Consider the following 18,588-nt stretch of genomic DNA (forward strand, 5'->3'; position numbering starts at 1 on the left):
GCAAAAGCCCGCCAAGTTTGCACCATCCGTATAATGTGAAAAAGAAGAAAAACCTGAGAGAAAGATATCGAGTATAAGCCGAGGGGATGTTTTTCAGCACAAAAAACGTGCTGAAAAACTCGGCTTATACTCGAGTATATACGGTATGTCTTAACTTTACTGCAGGTAGTCCTCGATTTATGATCACAATTGGGCCCAAAATTTCTGTTGCTAAGTGAGACATTTGTTAAGTGGGTTTTTGCCTCATTTTATAACCTTTCTTGCTATAGGAAGAATCAGAGTAGGGCACTGTTTACCTTTGTTGTTAAGTGAATCAATGTAGTTTTTAAATTAGTAGCACAGTTGTTCAGTGAATCTGGCTTCCCCATTCGTTTTGCTTATTGGAAGGTAACAAAAGGGGATCCCATGACCTCAGGACACCGCAACCATCATAAATATGACTCAGATGCCAAGTGTCTGAATGTGACCATGGGAATGCTGCAATGATCATAAGTGTGAACAACAGTAATAAGTCACTTTTTCTGTCCTATTGTAACTTCAAACAATCACTAAATAAACTATTGTAAGTCAAGGACTACCTGTAGTGATTTTTGGACTTTATGTTGTGGAACTTTACATTTATATCTTTAACAATATTTATACCTAGCTCTAATTCCTTGTGGACTCTGGACTAGCAATAATAAAATGAAATAGACAATATAAAAAGGATGAAAATAAAAGAATAGCAACTAAAAACAACTACGGGCTGAAAGCACATTCAAACAGACTAAATGTACATTGCTTATGAAAAGCAGACAAGAGTAGGCTCATCCATATCTTTTCTTATCATCGTGTTAAATTTAAATTTACCGACAAAGAAATAAATTTAAATTTAACACAAAATAGTTTTCGTGGAAGCGACTGCCTGCGAAGACTCCTGGACTGCGGCTGAAAGGTGAAAGCTGAAGTAGTATGCTCCGTCCCACATTTGGGTAGACCAGGTTGCCCTGATAGACTGATCTCACTGGAAAAAACCTCTTTTCTAACATCATACCTCCAAAAGATGGAAGCCACCCACATTGAGCTGATTTATTCCACATATATGAAACATGCCACTATAAATAAATACTTAGACCTAAAGTATTTACAGAAAGATCAATTCGTTAAAATATGAGACATACAGAAATTGAGATTTGAAAATGCAATGGCTTCCCTACTTCCCTCATTTTAGTTTTTGCTTGCGTGCACCCAATATTTCTGCATCCTCACGGTGGCTTCTGTTTCTGTGATACAGACACCAATGATGCATTGTTGTATTGTTTTTTCTACCCCAATGACTTCATCTTTTCATTTCCCAGCGTCCTCAAAATAAGTGTCAAAGTTTCTTCCCAAAATTGCTCTCAAACTACTAAGCATTTGGTGCTCTAACTATATGCTGCACTGGTTAAAATATTGGCATTAAGTAAATGTTTTATAAAGGAACGACCGATGATCAAAGGCTTCCTTTGAGTTAAAAAGATTACCATCCGTCACAGAGAATAAAACATATACATTAAAAGATGTGTTTCCGTTACGAGTTCAGAGAAAGGAATGATATAACTACGATTTCACATGAAAGAAACACTTATCATGGCACCAAGAATATTTCCAGTCCAAAAAACAACGAATAAGAAATGAGGGGAAGTTTTTCCACTGTGATTTGCTGCAAAAGATAAACAGGATTATCCTTTCAGAAATCTTTCTAAAGAAAATCCACAAAACTGGTAAAGGTGATGACTAATATTACTATATTCCAAATAATAACCTTTCAAGTTAATTAGTACTTTACTCAAGGCTGAGTCTGAGATCAGGAATAGGCTTTGACTTCAGAAGAGCAAGACACTGATTTAATGGGGGAAAAGAATCTTTCTCAAAGTCTCAAGGATGAATTTTGTTGAGCTATGAACTTCATGGCAAAGCAAGACCTTTAACGTAGATATTCACTGCAAGGGATAGAGGAACTCAGCAAAAAGAAAAAAAAGCTTTCCTGGAAAATATCCCTTCTCCTCAGTTTAACGGTTGTAAAACAGTGATAATGGATAGAAGCTTTTAGCTAATGAAAGAGGCAGGGATTGGCACAGAGTGCTCACAAGCCATTGGCCAAATTAACATACAATCTTTTGGGGTCATCAAAGACTGTCATTTTCTTTCTTGTCCTAAGTAGGTTCATACGTAGTTTCTCCACATGGCAATTCAAAATGAAATCTGCATGCATTTGGTAAAAAGCACTGACATAATAAATCAGAATAGAGCTGGAAGACCCTTGGAGGTCTTCTAGTCCAACCCCCTGCTCAAGCAGGACACCCTACACCATTTCTACCCAGTCTTTTCTTTAAAACCCCCAATGTTGAAGCACTTACAGCTTCTGAAGGCAAGCTGTTCCACTGGTTAATTGTCCTCACTGTCATGAAGTTTGTCCTTAATTCCAGGTTGCTTCTCTCCTTGATTAGTTTCCATCCATTGTTTCTTGTCTTGCCTTCTGGTGCTTTGGAAAATAAGTTGACACACCCCCTCTTCTGTGTGGCAGCCTCACAAATATTGGAATACTGTTATCACGTCACTCCTAGTTCTTCTGTTCTCTAGATTGGCCATACCCAATTCCTGCAACCAGTCTTTGTATGTTTTTGTCTCCAGGCTCTTAATCATCTTAGTTGCTCCTCTTTGCACATATTTTGTTACAAAATACCAACCTGCTAGTCTAAAGAAAATAGGAAGCAGCATGTCCAGAATCAGTTATTGCCATATTTAAGGTGATATTATTATGGTTATGGTTCCTAACAAACAGGAAGCAGCAGGTGAAGCTAAGCAAGATCACATCAAATACCTGTTCAATTAGCACAGGGGCCCCCCAAGGCTGTGTGCTCTCCCCACTTCTCTTCTCTCTGTATACCAATGACTGCATCTCCAATGATCCATCTGTTAAGCTACTGAAGTTCGCAGATGACACAACAGTGATTGGTCTCATTCGAGACAATGACGAATCCGCATATAGACAAGAGGTCGAACGACTAGCCTTGTGGTGCAACCAAAACAATCTGGAACTGAACACACTCAAAACCGTAGAAATGGTGGTAGACTTTGGGAGAAACCCTTCCATACTTCCACCTCTCACAATACTAGACAACACAGTATCAACAGTAGAAACCTTCAAATTTCTAGGTTCTATCATATCGCAAGATCTAAAATGGACAGCTAACATCAAAAACATCATTAAAAAAGGACAACAAAGAATGTTCTTTCTGCGCCAACTCAGTAAGCTCAAACTGCCCAAGGAGCTGCTGATTCAGTTCTACAGAGGAATTATTGAGTCTGTCATTTGCACCTCTATAACTGTCTGGTTCGGTTCTGCAACCCAACAAGAAAACACAGACTTCAGAGGATAATTAGAACTGCAGAAAATATAATTGCTACCAACCTGCCTTCCATTGAGGACCTGTATACTGCACGAATCAAGAAGAGGGCCGTGAAAATATTTACAGACCCCTCGCATCCTGGACATAAACTGTTTCAACTCCTACCCTCAAAACGACGCTATAGAGCACTGCACACCAGAACAACTAGACACAAGAACAGTTTTTTCCCAAGGCCATCACTCTGCTAAACAAATAATTCCTCAACACTGTCAGACTATCTACTGAATCTGCACTACTATTAATCTTCTCATAGTTCCCATCACCAATCTCTTTCCACTTATGACTGTATGACTATAACTTGTTGCTGGCAATCCTTATGATTTATATTGATATATTGACCATCAATTGTGTTGTAAATGTTGTACCTTGATGAACGTATCTTTTCTTTTATGTACACTGAGAGCATATGCACCAAGACAAATTCCTTGTGTGTCCAATCACACTTGGCCAATAAAATTCTATTCTATTCTATTCTATTCTATTCTATTCTATTCTATTCTATTCTATTCTATTCTATTCTATTCTATTCTATTCTATTCTAATTGCACATTCAGCTAGATACAGTATCTAGACTGGATTTGGCATTTTTGTTTAACTATTGAAGGCATCCCAAGAACCTGGGATAGGCAGACATTGTTTAATAATATTAAAGATGTAGTCACAGCATTTAAGCTGTTCCAAGCCAAGCCACCTTTTGCTGGTGATTGATGATGAATTTGTCAATGCTTGATGGTGTTCGGGTTCTCCAATTGCTTTGGGATTGCACCCAAGGCGTCTATATCTATTGGTACTATTTTTCGCTTTCTATTTCTGTTTGCAGATCTTTATATTTTCTGATTTTCTCCAGTTCTTTCTCTACAGTTCTGCTGTCTCTTAAGTACTGCCATATCCACTAGCCAGACATTTTTCGTCTTTATCAACGATCATTAAATTTAAGTCGAGGCATGGCAGAGGCTCGTCTGTTTGAATTCTAAAGTCTCTGACCACATTAGTTTCTTTTGCCAGTGTTTTGTCTGTGTTGTGGTTTCGCCAGTACTTGCTTGCAAAGAAATGCGGGTTTCTTGTAGATCTTCCAATCCATCACTGTTGCTATTTTGTCATGCCACTGTCTGTATGATCTTCTTGCAGCTGCTAACTAGGTGGTCCACTGTTTCTTCAGCTTTTCTGCAGAGGCAGCATTTGCTGTCTGTTTGTTGTCTTCTCTCTCTCTCTCTCCTTTTTAACAATGTTATGGTTTATGATATAACATACAAAACATTGCTTCTGCGCATGCGCGTTATGGCGGCGTTCTGAGGCTTCGCGGAGACGGCGGCTGAGAGCCCTCAGGCCGCAATGCCGTTCTGTGGGCCGCCTGGCTGCATGGTCCTCGGCTCCGGGTATGCGATCCTTCCGGCAGCCGAGAGCGAGGTCTTTGGACCTCATTGAGCTCTCGGCTGCTGAGTACGGAGCCGAAGTCCTCTACAGCAGCGGATGGCGGCGGCCATGTTGGGGGGGGCGCGAGAAGACGCCCAGCCTGACTCAGCTGTTTGTCGGCCGTTTCGGCCGCGGATGTAATCAATCGGCTGGGGAGCGGGCCAACCATCGACGGCGGTATGCTGGTATGCGGTATGCTGAGTCTTGGGTGTTGGACCGCAGGTAACATCGGTGGCTGGAGTGGGGCCTGCACGGGCATGATTATTGCCCCTCCCCCTACCCTTCTCTCCTCACTTCATGGCCCGGAACATCGTTCTTCCCCCCCACTGCTGACTTTTACCATGGCCTGCCTAGAATGCCGTAATTTTACCTACGGCTTACATCTTAGGTCGTTTTTTCCATCGGCGACTGAGAGGTGGCTTGGCCTGGTCATTTACAACAGCGGCACTGTGCTGGACGGCACTGACGGCACTGACGGTACTGGCGACATAATTTCGTCCTGATTAGCGTACCACACGGGTTTGTCCCGTGATGGTACGCTGCCGGGAACCCAAGGGATACTATCCCGGCTACTGACTTTTCCATCTTTGTAGCCGAGGAAACAACCAAGGGGAGGCTATTATGCCAATCTCCGAGAGGGAGGTTATTAGATCGGAACCGGATTTTCGGCCTTGGTTGTCTCTGGACCCTTTTGGACTTTCTACGGACCATGAGCAATATCACTGCCCGAGTGGCCAGTAATGTGCCTAATATCGGGTTTGACGATCTACAGGTACGACCAGAACATCTTCGCCGGTCAGGAATGGACATCTTGTCGCTGTTAACTGACTATTTCCCATGAGATACTCGTTCGCCGAACTACGACGACTGCGAGGTTCCCCCGCCTCGCAGGAATGGCCCTCCAAACTATCAAGGGCCTACCTTAACGAAGGGTCTTGGGACCCAGAGAGGTGGCATGCGGCCAAGAAGAAGTTGTGGGGTTTTTTAAATAGTTTTTTAAATAAGGGTTTTTTAAGGGGGGGGAGGGATTTGGCGGGTGGGGGTCAGAACCCGCCGGGGAGGGATCCAGCCCCTGTGCTAGTTCGCGACACTATTCCATCTTGTCTGAAGGCAGGGGGGGAGGACGTTCCAGGTTTAGAGGGTTGTTCAATCTGTACGGTAAGTGGGAGAGGCAGATATGGCGGGGAGGGGCCAGATCGTGTTGAGGGAGCACGCTGCTCGATGTTTGAGAGCGATCGCGTTCGCCCCTCAGTCCCGACCTGCCTCGGGTGGCCATGATCCTCAGAGCTTGGACCTTCGGCTGATGTTATGTAATGCTCGGTCCGTGGTTAATAAGGCCCCCCTGATTTGTGATCTTATTCAGGGGGAGTCCGCGGACCTTATGGGTATTACGGAAACCTGGTTGGGCCCAGAGGGGGGGGTCCCCCTTGTCGAGATGTGCCCGCCAGGTTTCCGAGCATTCCATCAGCCGAGGGTCCAAGGTAGGGGTGGGGGGGTGGCGGTTGTTATTAAGGAGGATCTAGAGCCGAGGGAGACCACTGTTCCTCAGATTGCCGGCTGTGAATCCCTCTATGTGCGGTGGGGCTATAGGAATCAGTTGGGCTTGGTGATCGCGCACTGGCTCCTTGCTACGTGACCACAGCCCTGCCTGAGCTGTTGGAGGTACTGGCTGCGGTGGCGGTTGAGACCCCCAGACTTATAGTCATGGGGGATTTTAACCTGCCATCAGTTGGCTTGTCATCGACGGCAGCTCGGGAGTTCCAGGCTTCCATGACGGCCTTGGACCTGATTCGAGTAAATGATGGCCCTACGCACACGGGGGGAGGCACGCTGGATCTGATTTATATCTCTGGACAGTGGTTAAATGATCTGGTGTTAGATGATTTAGTAACAGAACCAATGTCATGGTCCGATCATTTTCTCCTTCGCCTAGACTTCCGAACCGCCATTCACCATCGCAGGGAGACGGAACCTATACGGTGGTTCCTTCCCAGGTGCCTGATGGACCCCGAGAGGTTCCTGACGGAGCTTGGGCCATTCCCTGAGGATCTGGCCCACGGCACGACTGAGGAACTGGTCGTGGCCTGGGAACAGGCCGCGCCGGGCCTTGGACCGTGTCGTGCCTTTGCGGCCTCTGACCCGCGGAGATCTCGTCCGCCCCTTGGTACTCCGAGGGGCTGAGGGAGATGAAACGCCGGAGAAGACGCCTGAGAGCACCTGGAGGTCCAGTCGCCCGGTTGATCGGACACTAGTTAGGTCCTATTCTAGGACCTACCTAGTGGCAATGAGGGAAGCGAGGCGCTTACGCCCACCCTCATTGCGCCGGCAGATAACCGCCCGCCGCCCCAGCCTGGGTGACCCGCCTCCTACATCAGGAGGTGCGGATGACCTTGCAGGGACGAGCCGAGGAGTTTAGTGGTTATCTATACGATAAAATCGCCAGCTGAGGGACGGTCTGGACCAAATTGGGATGATCCAAGCGAGGGAGAGGAGGCACGTCTTGTTGAGTCCATTTGGGATGAGTTTGACCCTGTGGCTCCCGAGGACGTCGACAGTTTGTTGGGGAGGCTGCACGGCACGACATGTTTACTGGACCCGTGCCCTTCCTGGCTGAATACTGGCCACTCAGGCGGTGACACGAGGCTGGCTCCAGAGGATTATCAACGCTTTATTGGAAGGGTTTTCCTGCCGCCTTGAAAGAGGCGGTGGTGAGACCCTCCTTAAGAAGCCCTCCTGGACCCAGCTATTTTGGGTAATTATCGCCCAGTTCCAACCTTCGCTTTGTTGCGAAGGTTGTAGAGAGTGCCGTGGCGCCGACAGCTACCCCAATACCTGGATGAAGATGTCTATCTAGACCTGCTCCAGTCCGGCTTCCGACCCGGATACAGCACGGAGACAGCTTTGGTCGCATTGGTGGATGATCTCTGGAGGGCCAGGGACAGGGGTTATTCCTCTGCCCTGGTCCTATTAGACCTCTCGGCGCGCTCGATACCATCGACCATGGTATCTGCTGCGCCGGCTGGGGATTGGGAGTGGAGGCACCGATATCAGTGGTTCTCCTCCTATCTCCCTGACCGGCCGCAGACGGTGTTGACAGGGGGGGCAGAGGTCGACCGCGAGGGGCCTCACTTGTGGGGTCCCGCAGGGGTCGATTCTCTCGCCCCTGCTGTTCAACATCTACATGAAGCCGCTGGGTGAGATCATCAGTGGTTTCGGGGTGAGATACCAGCAGTACGCTGATGATACTCAGCTGTATTTTCCACCCCGGCCACCCCAATGAAGTTGTTGAAGTGCTGTCCCGTGTTTGGAAGCCGACGGGTCTGGATGGGGAGAAACAGGCTCAAGCTTAATCCTCCAAGACGGAGTGGCTGTGGATGCCGGCATCCCGATTCAGTCAGCTGCAGCCGCAGCTGGCTGTCGGAGGCGAGTTATTGGCCCCAAAGGATAGGGTGCGCAACTTAGGCGCCCTCCTGGATGATCGGCTGTCGCTTGAAGATCATTTGACGGCCGCCTCCAGGAGGGCCTTCACCAGGTTCGCCTGGTCCGCAGTTGCGCCTTCCTTGATCGGGATGCCTTATGCACAGTCACTCATGCCCTCGCTACCTCTCGCTGGATTACTGTAATGCTCTCTACATGGGGCTCCTTGAAGTGCACTCGAGGCTTCAGTTAGTCCAGAATGCAGCTGCGCTGGTGATAGAGGAGCTACGCGTAGCTCCCATGTAACACCGCCTCCGCGCAGACTGCACTGGCTGCCTGTGGCCTTTCGAGTGCACTTTAAGGTGTTGGTTACGACCTTTAAAGCGCTCCATGGCTTAGGACCTGGGTACTTACGGGACCGCCTGCTGTTACCACATGCCTCCCACCGACCCGTACGCTCCCATAGAGAGGGACTTCTCAGGGTGCTGTCCGCCAAACAATGTCGGCTGGCGGCCCCCAGGGGAAGGGCCTTCTCTGTGGGGGCTCCCACTCTCTGGAACGAGCTTCCCCCGGGTTTACGTCAAATACCTGACCTTCGGACATTCCGTCGCGAACTGAAGACCTATCTTTTTATTCGCGCGGGGCTGGCTTAATTGGATTTTAAAAGGGAATTTTACAATTTTAAATGGGGTTTTAATTGACGATGATTTTTAACATCAGGCTAATTTTGAATAAGTTTTTTAAGGGTATTTAAATTGTGTATATTTGTATTGTTGGTTTTATTTTGCCTGTACACCGCCCTGAGTCCTTCGGGAGAAGGGCGGTATAAAAATCAAATAAAATAAATAAATAAATAAATAAATAAATAAATAAAAAAATATAAAAGCAGATAGTAGAAAAAATAGGGAAGGCAAAAGGGAAAAATGTGGAAAGAAGGGGCAGAGAAAATTGACTTCTGACTCCCTTTGGTGCAGTGGAATAGGGTAGGAACGTCAAACCACAACTTTTTACTTTTACATAATAGTTAAAACTAGCCATTTCTATAACAAGAAATATATCTAATCAGTAAAACCCAGAGTTAAAGTTTCATTCTACCTCAGGCACAAGGTCCAGAAGCAGTTTCCAGGTAGAAACGAAAGTATTTGTGTTTTTTTTTCCCTTGATCAAAGCAGTCAATTTAGCCATCTCTCCTAACTCAATCAACTTCTGTAGCCATTCGTCCATTGTCGGGGTCAATTTGCATGTAGTCTTGCTCCCATCAACATGTACAGCATCAAAGTTCCAATTTTTTTCCAAGTCTTTTTCCATTAAGCCCAAAAGAAAAATCTCTGGTTTTATCTTTATATTCACTTTTAAGAATATTCTGTATTAGAATATGAATCCTTCTCCTGTTGTTGTCTTCTCAACTCTGGCTTTGTATGAATTTCTTCTTAAGGCTTAGTTCTTGTGTCACCAGAATACCCCCTCTGTTTCTTTCTTAAACTCACATACCCTTACCACTGCCAACTCTAGCTGTTACCTGTTTTGGCTGCTAGTCTTTTGTGTACTGCCTTTATAATATTTTGCCTTGCTCTATCTCTTTTCTATTCTTTATTTGGTCTTTCTTGTAGGTTAGTTTGTTTTCTCCAGTATTCATTAAACCTTCAGTGCATCTTCTTCACTGGCCTTCAGCTATTCTTCCAATGCCCTTGTTATTATTATTATTCCCATTACAATTAATATTACTACTACTTTTAAGTTCTCTGATAGGGAAAGTCTAACATGGTTCAATGGTTTGCATAGTTAATGTTTCATCTGAATGTTCCTATGTATGGGAAGAGTAGGAATATTCTCCCTATTTAAAAGACAGCCTATTCTTTCAACGGGGAGAAAGTACATAGTTTATCTTCCTGTAGCGTGATACTAAGTACTTAAGTATTCCAACTCATACAACACATAAAGACAGAATTGCTAGCCTAATAGTCCACATAAAACTCTTCGATCAACATAGAAACCAACAACCTATTAAACATCCTTGCTGCAGTACAGCATTAATGGGAAATTGAAGAATTCTTGTAATCAAATTTGATAGCAAACTAAGAAATGCTTGATCATTTTTTCCCAAAAACTCCCCACTCTCCCTAATTTTGAATAAGTTTTTAAGGGTATTTAAATTGTGTATATTTGTATTGTTGGTTTTATTTTGCCTGTACACCGCCTCTGAGTCCTTCGGGAGAAGGCGGTATAAAATCAAATAAAATAAATAAAAAATATAAAAGCAGATAGTAGAAAAAATAGGGAAGGCAAAAGGGAAAAATGTGGAAAGAAGGGGCAGAGAAAATTGACTTCTGACTCCCTTTGGTGCAGTAGAATAGGGTAGTAACGTCAAACCACAACTTTTTACTTTTACATAATAGTTAAAACTAGCCATTTCTATAACAAGAAATTTATCTAATCAGTAAAACCCAGAGTTAAAGTTTCATTCTACCTCAGGCACAAGGTCCAGAAGCAGTTTCCAGGTAGAAACGAAAGTATTTGTGGTTTTTTTTCCCTTGATCAAAGCAGTCAATTTAGCCATCTCTCCTAACTCAATCAACTTCTGTAGCCATTCGTCCATTGTCGGGGTCAATTTGCATGTAGTCTTGCTCCCATCAACATGTACAGCATCAAAGTTCCAATTTTTTTCCAAGTCTTTTTCCATTAAGCCCAAAAGAAAAATCTCTGGTTTTATCTTTATATTCACTTTTAAGAATATTCTGTATTAGAATATGAATCCTTCTCCTGTTGTTGTCTTCTCAACTCTGGCTTTGTATGAATTTCTTCTTAAGGCTTAGTTCTTGTGTCACCAGAATACCTCCTCTGTTTCTTTCTTAAACTCACATACCCTTACCACTGCCAACTCTAGCTGTTACCTGTTTTGGCTGCTAGTCTTTTGTGTACTGCCTTTATAATATTTTGCCTTGCTATATCTCTTTTCTATTCTTCATTTGGTCTTTCTTGTAGGTTAGTTTGTTTTCTCCAGTATTCATTAAACCTTCAGTGCATCTTCTTCACTGGCCTTCAGCTATTCTTCCAATGCCCTTGTTATTATTATTATTCCCATTACAATTAATATTACTACTACTTTTAAGTTCTCTGATAGGGAAAGTCTAACATGGTTCAATGGTTTGCATAGTTAATGTTTCATCTGAATGTTCCTATGTATGGGAAGAGTAGGAATATTCTCCCTATTTAAAAGACAGCCTATTCTTTCAACGGGGAGAAAGTACATAGTTTATCTTCCTGTAGCGTGATACTAAGTACTTAAGTATTCCAACTCATACAACTCATAAAGACAGAATTGCTAGCCTAATAGTCCACATAAAACTCTTCGATCAACATAGAAACCAACAACCTATTAAACATCCTTGCTGCAGTACAGCATTAATGGGAAATTGAAGAATTCTTGTAATCAAATTTGATAGCAAACTAAGAAATGCTTGATCATTTTTTCCCAAAAAAAACTCCCCCACTCTCCCTAATTTTGAATCCACAAATGTGTAGCTTTCAGATACCGAGAAACCCTCTATAGTTTGGGAATAACACTACACTGTACCTCAAAATATAGAAATCCTCTTATTTGATTCAGTGATCTCTTCTCTGCTAGCTCTCCTGACATCTACTTTTTCCTTAATCTATATTTTAACCCTTCTACTTTGAAACCCATCTTCATGCTTCATGTTGCTAAATATCTGACTGCCAATTGCATATTAGTTGAGTAAGCTAACTCCCTTTCTTGGCCCTTCTTTAACTAGAATTAAAATAACAGGTCAGCCCCATTGTTTTCTTTTTCTTTTTCTTTTTCAGTCTTATTTGCACAGATGTGCACCCAGTTTGTGTCACAAAATTTCCTTAGCTCATGGTTTCCTCAAATGTGGTAATATTCTAAAAGAGAATGTTGTGAGCAAGAAAAAGTAGAGATTTCTCAGAAGTACCATGTTTGGCAATGTTTAATTCCCAACTGATTAACTAAATTTCCCCATTTCTCCTACTTGATCTCCAATTTCCTTTAGGAAAGCATAATCTAGAACTTCTTGATTGTGAGATTGCAGAAAACAAACAAAAATAATTCATTATGTCTCTTATATTAACCCAGATGATGTCTACAATATTGCTAAAGTCAATCATTTGGATTTATGAGTAATGTGAGGTAACAGCCACACTTCCCTTTCTATTACTTCTGTTTTTTTAATCAAATGGTAAGTTTAATTTTCATTGATATGATAATTTGAGATGATATCAGAGTCATTTCAGGGGACTCCGTTTCCTGTATTCTATAAAGTTCAGGCACACTGAATAGAATAGAATAGAATAGAATAGAATAGAATAGAATAGAATAGAATAGAATAGAATAGAATAGAATTTTTTATTGGCCAAGTGTAATTATCCTCTGAAGTCTGTGTCTGTCTCGTTGGGTTGCAGAACCGAACCAGACAGTCTGCAGATGACAGACTCAATAATTCCTCTGTAAACTGTATCAGCAGCTCTTTGGGCAGTTTGAGCTTTCTGAGTTGGCGCAAAAAGAACATTCTTTGTTGTGCTTTTTTGATGACGTTTTTGATGTTAGCTGTCCATTTTAGATCTTGTGATATGGTAGAACCTAGAAATTTGAAGGTCTCTACTGTTGGTACTGTGTTTTCTAGTATGTATTTATTTCTCAGGCTAAAAAATAGGGCATTGACTTTTTTTTTTAATGACCTTGCAAATCCCTTACATCAGGGTGGAGTTGGGGCGACTAAATGGAGCTCAAGCATTTACCGGCCAAATGCCCTTCCTGATGCCTATGCAGAATTCACAGCAGTTTACTCCTTGCGCCCAAAAACAAAAATATCTGCCAACCACCTAAGATTGAACTCACAACCTCCTGATTGTGGTGAGAGCTCCACCTCTAGGCCACTCTGCCATTCAACAATGTATAGACAATAAATGCAATTAATTTCATCAACCAATATTCTTTCCAATTTCCATTATGTAATTTAAAAAGAAATGCTTCCATATTCTTCTACAGTGCAGTAATCTTTAACCTAACTCTTATTTCATAGGTTTCATCACCAACACTCACACTACCCTCCTGATCTAGTTTGATCATTGTTTGGCTAAATACATTTACCAGTCTTTAGAAAGCGTAACATCTCATGCTCAAGTCACGGTTGAGCACGGTTGTTGAAACCTACATGCTCCATCCTGGTGACGAAAAAAATGTATGTAGTCAATCTTTCATTTGCAGTAGTCTTCTTTTCCTTTCTAGTCCATTTCCAAATCTGGAAACATGGATGAAAAGATTACCTAAACCTCTAGGTTCTCCATTTTCTTTCCTTGGTCTTTAAACTCTTGTAGTAATATTGTTAGAGTTGTCATTTGGACTGTCATTTGTCCACATGTGAATTAGTAGGGATTAGTAGTAGGAAAGGGTAATATATAAATTCCCATACCAAAAAAAAAATGATTAAAGAGAGAAATCTGCAGAATGCTCTTGGGTGGATAGATGGAAGTTTCTCCTTTTTTAAAACCTAATAAAATATGCATAACCTTTCCTCATCTCAATTCCTTGAAATCCTGCTTCATCTTCTATTGAAGGTTACCGATTTCATAAATGTATGCATTTCTTGCAAAATAAGCTTTATCCTTTTTGTTGACCTTAAATCATTGCAAATATTTTAATTCATTTCCTTATGATATCCTGAGGTGATATGCAATATTTTAAGAGCATTTTTTCTTTAGCTTCAAATTGTTTTTAATGGGAATTTTGTCCATGGAAACTATTTGAATATACTTTCAAAATGTATACCTGCAAATTGAATCCAGAGTGCTACACAGAGGATGGACTATAGTATGGATTTGTAGGACATAATGTGAAGGTCTTTTCTTTAATCTAAACTATACATTCTTCTAATATCATATATATTCATAAAAGAGGACAAAGTCACTAATCCTTAAAGATATTATTCTCTTCACAGGAATAAGTCAAGCACTAGCTTTTTAAAATTAGAATTGCTGGTTTTTAGCGGGATTTGGGACATTCAGGATTTACCTAAAAATCTCTTGTGGAAATGACAAAGTTGACCTGTTTTATCAGGGATAAGACAATAAGTACTTTTATAAAAGATTGGAAATCTCATGTGAACTTTTCATGAGTGAAGAAAAAAATGAATTAGTGTTTTACGGATGTGCTGATTAAAAAGAATTGAATATGGAAAGAAGAGAACCATGTTGTAATTTTAAAAAGGAAAGTGAGATAGAGTACTTAATTGTAACTAATGAAAATTTCTTTGTATTTATTTTCTTTTTTAAATTGACTTTATATAATTTCATGTTTATCTTTTATTCAGCTATCTATCTATCTATCTATCTATCTATCTATCTATCTATCTATCTATCTATCCATCCATCCATCCATCCATCCATCCTTCCATCCATTCTATCATCTATCTTACAGAAATATAGTATATATCCAGTATCTATAGTACTATATATTTAGTATCTAGTCTCTCTCTCTCTCTCTCTCTCTCTCTCTCTCACACACACACACACACACACACACACACACACACACGTCTTTCTCTGTGGTTTTTGTGTGTGTGTGTGTTTATTTTAGGTCTCTTTCATGGATGCTTTTTACCAAATGGGATCCATTCTATGATTGCCTTTGTCCATCTGCTATGAGTTCTTCTTGCTATATGAGCAGCCCATTTCCATTTCAATTCTTTTATGCTCTTGATGATATTGTATACTTTCATTTGTTCTCTAATCCATGTGCAGGTCTAATTAGCAAAAGGAAGCTCAGGACTGTATTTGGTTGAAAACATGCGGAAGAGGCCTTCATACTGCAGTGGATAGAAAAATGGCTAAAATGATGATGAATACATATGTACGGAAGGGTATATATGCATGCATATATGTGTGTGTATATAATTATAAATTATATATTATAAATTATGTAAAATCCAATTGTCAGGTGGGTGAATGTGTAATGGGTATTCCTTGCAGTGAGTTGGGCAGAAGACGAAAAAGGACAGAATCACTGGCAGGTTAAAAAGGGGAAACAGAGGTGGCATCATAGCTGTGGGGCAAAATGGGACATGGATTTGAAGAAGTACCAAGAGCTTGTTGGCTTGTGCCACTGGACTAGTCAGGAGCTAATAAAAGATTGTCTTCTAGCTGGGTGACTGAGAGAACTGAAATGAACAGTTTAGTTCCTTCATGAAATAGACAACGGTTCCTGTCATATATCTGACCAGGGTAGAATCATTCAATATATATGCTCTAAAACAGGGGTCTCCAACCTTGGCAACTTTAAGACTTGTGGACTTCAGTTCCCAGAAAATCTGGGAGTTAAATCTGGGAGTTAAAGTCCACAAGTCTTAAAGTTGCCAAGGTTGGAGACCCCTGCTCTAAAATCTTTGGTAGGGATTGAGGCATATAATTTTGCATTTGAACCAGCATTTAGCTTAGTATCTGAAAGAGTGATTCTGAACCTCATATAAAGTGTAGAATTCATGCTTTACAGTTCAGCAATAAATATAATGAAAACACGTACAATTCTTAAATGGTTATTAATATATAATCATAGACAATGTGGGCCACTGTCAAGAAGAAAAAAAGAATAAAAGTGCTTATAAAAATCGCAGTTGAGTGCTATTGCTATATTCTGTATACATAAATCAGTACAATTCTTCTTTATGATACTATTAAAATCCCCAGGGTAAATTTTTGAATTGGTAAAAAACCCAGTGTTTTAGCTTGAGAACTTGTGGATTTTATAATGAAGCAATGATATTAATATAAAGTAAATGGCATTTAACTTCAAATATCCCACATATATTTTAAAACCATCCCATGAACACTGACATATATTCACTGCAAAAATAAAATAACATAATGTGGTTAAAATCTCACAGCAGAGAATATAACAAATACAGTCTAAGAAGGAGAAGCTGTTCAATCTAAGAATGGAGACATTAATGGAGAATCAAAACCTGGTTTAGAAAAAAAAGTTATTCCTGGAAAGAAGCAGATCTATGCTGCTTTTATTTTGCCAAGTAGAATTACTTGGGATAAAATTAAATAAGTAAATCAACAAATACCCTGTTTTCCACAAAATAAGACATCCCCTGATAATAATTCATTTCATTCATTTCATTCATTTTCATTTCATTTATTGTTCCTCCCCATCCAGACCCGTACGGCTTCCAGACACCGGGACAGCACTTCGACAGCTTCACTGGGGTGGCCCGGGGTGGAAAAGTACAGCTGGGTATCATCAGCGTACAGTTGGTATCTCACCCCAAAGCCACTGATGATCTCACCCAGCGGCTTCATATAGATGTTGAACAGGAGGGGTGAGAGAATCGACCCCTGCAGCACCCCACACATGAGGCACCTTGGAGTCGATCTCTGCCCCCCTGTCAACACCGTCTGCATCCGGTCAGAGAGGTAGGAGGAGAACCACCGATAAACGGTGCCTCCCACTCCCAACCCCTCCAACCGGTGCAGCAGGATACCATGGTCGATGGTATCAAAAGCCGCTGAGAGGTCTAATAGGACCAGGGCAGAGGAGTAACCCCTATCCCTGGCCCTCCAGAGATCATCCACCAGTGCGACCAAAGCTGTCTCCGTACTGTATCCGGGCCGGAAGCCGGACTGGAACAGGTCTAGATAGACAGCTTCATCCAGGTACTGGGGTAGCTGACATGCCACCACACTCTCTACAACCTTCGCCATGAAGCGAAGATTGGAGACTGGCCGGTAGTTCCCTAAAACAGCTGGGTCCAGGGAAGGCTTCTTGAGGAGGGGTCTCACCACCGCCTCTTTCAAGGCCGCGGGAAAGACCCCCTCCCGCAGAGAAGCATTTGTAATCCCCTGGAGCCAGCCTCGTGTCACCTCCTGAGTAGCCAGTACTAACCAGGAGGGGCACGGATCCAGTAAACATGTGGTGGTGTTCAGCCTACCCAGCAACCTGTCCATGTCCTCAGGAGTCATGGGATCAAAGTCATCCCAAACCACCTCAACAAGACGAGCCTCAGAACCCTCGCCTGGATCTACCCAATTTTGATCCAATCCGTCCCGAAGCTGAACGATTTTGTCGTATAGATAACCGTTAAACTCCTCGGCACGCCCTTGTAGGGGGTCCTCCCGCCCCTCCTGTTGAAGGAGCGAGCGGGTCACCCGAAACAGGGCGGCCAGGCGGTTATCTGCCGACGCAATGAGGGAGGAAACATAGAACGCCAAGAACCCTCATTGCCACTAGGTAGGTCCTACTATAGGACCTAACTAGTGTCCGTCAGCCTCAGAGCGGCTGGATCTCCAGGCACTCTAGGCGCCTTCTCCGCGCTCATCACCCTCAGCTCCTCAGAGAACCAAGGAGCTGGTTGAGACCGACGCCGGGTCAGAGGCCGCAAAGGCACGACACGGTCCAAAGCTCCAGCTGCGGCCCGTTCCCAGGCCGCAACTAGTTCTTCAGTCGAGTCGTGGGCCAGGTGCTCGGGAAACAGCCCAAGCTCCGTCAGGAACCTCTCCGGGTCCATCAGGCACCTGGGACGGAACCAGCGCATTGGTTCCGTCTCCCTGCGGTGGTGGGTAGCGGTCAGAAAGTCTAGACGAAGGAGAAAATGATCTGACCATGACAAAGGTTCAACAACTAAATCATTTAAAACCAGATCATTAGACCACTGGCCAGAGATAAAAATCAGGTATAGGGTGCCTCCCCCGACGTGGGTAGGGCCGTCAATTAACTGAATCAGGTCCATGGCCGTCATGGAAGCCATGAACTCCTGAGCTGCCGAAGATGCTACGCCGGCTGATGGCAAATTGAAATCCCCCATGACCAACAATCTGGGGGTTTCAACTGCCAACCCGGCCAGCAACTCCAACAGCTCAGGCAGGGCTGTAGTCACGCAGCAAGGAGCCAGGTACGTGATCAACAAGCCCACCTGAGTCCTACGACCCCACTTCACGTAGAGGGATTCACACCCAGCTATCTGAGGCACAATGGTTTCCCTCGGCTCGAGACTCTCCTTAATAATAACCGCCACCCCTCCACCCCTACCCTGGGCCCTCGGCTGATGGAATGCTTGGAAACCTGGTGGGCACATCTCCACTAGGGGGACCCCCCCTTCGGTGCCCAACCAGGTCTCCGTAATGCCCATAACGTCCGCGGTCCCTTCCTGAATAAGATCTGAAATCAGGGGGGCTTTATTAACCGCGGACCTGGCAAAGATAAATTAAAAACACTGTAAAAATCTGATTAAATTTTGGCTAATTGGGTTAGCCAAATTGGGGTTTTGAGCGCATGGGCAATAAGGCCAAGCGC

This window comes from Ahaetulla prasina, chromosome 1 (assembly GCF_028640845.1).
Source record: "Ahaetulla prasina isolate Xishuangbanna chromosome 1, ASM2864084v1, whole genome shotgun sequence".
Taxonomy (NCBI): Eukaryota; Metazoa; Chordata; class Lepidosauria; order Squamata; family Colubridae; genus Ahaetulla; species Ahaetulla prasina.